Genomic DNA, 4,526 nt, shown 5'->3' with positions numbered 1-4,526 from the left:
ATTGGGATCTTTTTTATTTACTTATGTTTGCTTATTTATTTTATTTATTTATGTTTGTTTATTTATTTATTTTTAATTATTACAATTTATTCACTGTAGCTGTAGCCCCTTTCCTCCTTTCCTCCCAATCCTGCCCTTCCTCCCTTTTATCCTCCTTTGCCCCTCCCTCAGTCCACTGATAGGGGAGGTCCTCCAACCCTAGCCTATCAGGTCTCACCAGGACTGGCTGCATTGTCTTCCTCTGTGGCCTGGTACAGCTGCACTCCCCCCAACGGGAGGTGATCAAAGAGGCAGCCACTGTGTTCATGTCAGAGATAGCCCCTTACTAGGGTACCTACTTGGACACTGAGCTGCCATAGGCTACATCTGTTTAGGGGTTCTAGGTTATCTCCATGTGTGATCCTTTTTTGGACTATCTGTCTCAGAAAAGACCCCTGTGCCCAGATTTTTTGGTTCTGTTGCTCTCCTTGTGGAGCTCCTGTCCCTTCCTGGTCTTTTTATCTCCCCCTTCTTTCATAAGATTCCCTGCACTCTGCCCAAAGTTTGGCTAAGAGCCTCAGCATCTGCTCTGTTACCCTGCTGGTTAGAGTCTTTCAGAGGCTCCTGTTTCTCTTGTGTTTCCTCTTTTCTCCACTTTCCAATATCTAGCCCATTGGTTTTCTGAGTGAGGACTGAGCAACTTCCCTAGGGTCCTCCTTCTTGTTTAGCTTCTTTAGGAGTATAGAGTATATTAGATGACTAATATCCACTTATAAGTGAGTAGGGAGTGAGCATCTACCATATCCCAATATAAAGAGTTCTTACCACCCAAGCAGTGTCACAGGCAACTGTGACACTCCCACTTAAATATTTGCTCTGTAAATAAGGATAAAATGTTTTGGCTGGTAGTGAAATGCAACTAATGCAATAAGTAACTATAAGCCTATGATAAAAGGCATTATTTTATTTTCACCAACAGTAGATTAGTTTAATAGAGTTGTTTTATAAAACAAAAGTGAATTCATCTGTGAACACTAACATATCACTGTTTCTAGAACAGAGCAAGATTCTTCTCATCACAAGATTTTCCTACCAGAGCAATAGATATTTTTAGTATATATATACTTTAATATACTAAAAATATCTATTTGATTTACTGACTTTGAACTCATTGTCAAGAGCATCATAACGTCACCTCTGCAATCTCTTCTTTTTTAATTAATTAATTTTTTATTTATTAAAATTTATTCACTTTGTATCCACTCTGCAGCACCCTCCCTCATCTCCCAGTCCCACTGACCCTCCCTCTTCTTGCCATATGCCTCTTCCCTAGTCCCTTGATGGGGAGGACCTCCTCTCCTTCTATCTGACCCTAGATTATCATGTCTCATCAAGGCTGGCTGCATCATCTTCCTTTGTGGCTTGGCATGCACACTCCCAGGAGGAGGTGATTAAAGAGCCAGCCACTGAGTTCATGTCAGAGACAGTCCCTGATCCCATTACTAGGGTAACCACCTGGAAAATGAGCAGCCTATGGGCTTCCTCTGAACAGGGAGTCTAAGTCCTCTTTATGCATAGTCCTTGGTTAGAGTATCAGTCTGTATATGTCCCCCTGGACCCAGGTTTTTGGCTCTGTTGTTCCCCTTGTGGAGTTCCTGTCCCCTCCAGCTCTTTCTATCTCCCTCTTCTTCCATAGGGATTCCCAAAGTTTGGCTATGAGTCTCAGTATGTCCTTTGATACCCTGTGGGTAGAGTCTTTCAGAGATCCTCTGTGGAAGGCTCCTGTCCTGTTCCTTGTTCATTGTCTTCTCCTACATCCAATGTGCTTGTCTAACTGGATGTCTATAAGTAGAAAAATGCAAATAGACCCATATTTATCACCCTGTATAAAGTTAAAGTCCAAGTGGATTAAAGACCTCAACATAAAACCAGACACACTAAATCTGTTAGAAGAAAGAGTGGGGAAGAGCCTTGACCTCATTAGCACAGGAGACAACCTCCTGAACAGAACACCAACAGCACAGGCTCTAAGAGCAACAATCAATAAATGAGACCTCATGAAACTGAAAAGCTTCTGTAAAGCAAAGGACACCGTCATCAGAACAAAATGACAGCCTGCAGACTGGGAAAAGATCTGCCATCTTTTCTTAAGCTCATACTGTATTTGTAGCAGCCATTTTGCAGTTGAGGCATTTAACAGCCCTTCAGTACATTTTCTGTGAGTCACTTACAATAGTCAAATCACAAAATAGCACAAAAATTACAATGACTGTTGTTGTAAATCAATAATGAGTGTTGGACTATATAATGTTTATTATTAGTCCTAAGATTAGCATGGTGGTATTATTTAACCTGCTAGCACAAATAATAAGACAAAGACACCTGTTATATTTTATAATTGCCTTATTTACCTTGGGCTGGGCAGATATTTCACTTACAGTGTCTCAATAACCTCACCATTTACCTCCCAGCCACTATTCAATACCATCCGCCTTAATCATTCTCATCTGGTCTACCTTCCATCCACAATCCCATGGTACTTGCTTGTATTCTTCATCTGGGCCTTCTCACACAGCATTGGAGTCCTTCCTCTGGGACCATCTGGTTTTTTTCTCCACCCTAAAGCATCATGGCCTCCTCTTTCCTTTTCTCTTCCGGTCTGTCTGTCTCCTGTGATTCTCCTGTCCTCTCAAAGCCTGGGAAACTTAGCCATGCTTACTTCATTCTTCCCTGTCAGGTATAGTCCATTTAATCAACCAATCAGGTATGTCTTAGGCAGTTTTACAAAACAAGGATAGATGTACCCAGATCTTTAGGGCCAATAACATGCATCAGACCAACCTCCAACAAACTGTGATGTTATACAGACCTTGAAGTAAGCATATTCCAATAGCATGAGAGCTAAAGACAGAAAAAGATGGTAGAATATGTTCTTCTGCCCCAGGTGGGAGCATGGGATCAGCTGGCTTTATTTATTTATTTATTTATTTATTTATTTATTTGCCATTTGGTTTGTATCTGTCAGTTGGTACACTGGTGCAGCAAATACTAATTGTGTGTGTGTGTGTGTGTGTGTGTGTGTGTGTGTGTGTGTGTGTTAACTAAACTTTAATAAGCAGGTAAATTTGCGAATATGAACTTTTTTGGAATAATTAGAATCAGTTAACTGTATAATCTTATGATTGAAAACTTCTATTTCATCAGGAGATGAAATGGCTTTTTTTTTTTTGATGAGATATATTTTTTTATTTTTGCATGTAGATTTTTTTATTTTTATTTTTTTTAATTTTTTTATTAATTACACTTTATTCATTTTGTATCCCCCCATAAGCCCCTCCCTCCCCCTGCCTATCCCACCCTCCCTCCCCTTTCTGCATGCATGCCACTCCCCAAGTCCACTGATAGGGGAGGTTCTCCTCTTCTTTCTGATCTTAGTCTATCAGTTCTCATCAAAAGTGGCTGCATTGTCCTCTACTGTGGCCTGGTAAGGCTGCTCTCCCCTCAGGGGGAAGTGATCTATGAGCAGGCCAATCAGATTATGTCAGAGGCAGTCCCACTTCCCATTACTATGTAACCCACTTGGACACTGAACTGCCATGGGCTACACCTGTGCAGGGGTTCCAGGTCATCTCCATGAATAGTCCTTGGTTGGAGTATGAGTCTCTGGGAAGTTCCCTGGGTTCAAATTATCTTGTTCTGTTGCTCTGCTTGTGGAGTTCCCGTCTCCTCCAGCTCTTACTATTTCCCACTACTTACATAAAATTCCATTCACTCTGCCCATCAGTTGGCCATCAGGCTTTTGTCACTCAATAAACTATGTGTTTGTGGGCAAGTGGGCCATCCCTTTCAGAAAGCTATGCCTCTTATATTTAGTAATAAATGAGAAGCTGTATTTGTCAAGTACATTTAGAATGTCAAAAAAAAAAAACCAATACAAAAATAACCATAAGTTACTAGTAAAGGAAAAGTAAAAAGATTATAAAATAGCTAACAAAAGTAGAAGTTTCTTACTAATTCCCCTAAAAGTGTTGGAGGAGGAAGGCGTAATTGAGAGAACAATTTGCTGTTTCTTTTTATTTCAAATGTATGGGTGGAACAAATTTCCATGACAGATACAGTGTTATATTCTAATGTAAAATGATTTTGGTGAAGTATTCCGAATCAATAGTGTCCTTTTGAGAGTCTTGACTAAAGCATACATGTGCTAAGTTTTAAATGGGGGCTCATGCTAGAATTGCAATTAATGCAAATGGAATTAAAGGTTAAAGCATTAGTCCTAAAAGTATTTGTCTAGATTAAAGCAGGTACAAATCTGTTCATGTCTCTAAAGGTCTGGTCTCAATGTTGAACATGTAAATGCACTAAAATGTAGTAATATGGCCTTAAGTTTCATCCATTTGTATAGTATGTAGTTTTAGTAATTGTTAACTTTTGCTGAAAATTTTGAATGGAAGCATTCCTAGAATGAAACATTTAACTACACTTTCCTGACACCCAAAATAGGAAAGTAAAATGAGAAAAACCACTGTTAATTATTAACTCCAAAA

This window comes from Psammomys obesus, unplaced genomic scaffold (genome assembly GCF_907164565.1).
Source record: "Psammomys obesus unplaced genomic scaffold, mPsaObe1.curated_primary_1811, whole genome shotgun sequence".
Taxonomy (NCBI): domain Eukaryota; kingdom Metazoa; phylum Chordata; class Mammalia; order Rodentia; family Muridae; genus Psammomys; species Psammomys obesus.
This window is presented reverse-complemented; position numbering follows the sequence as displayed.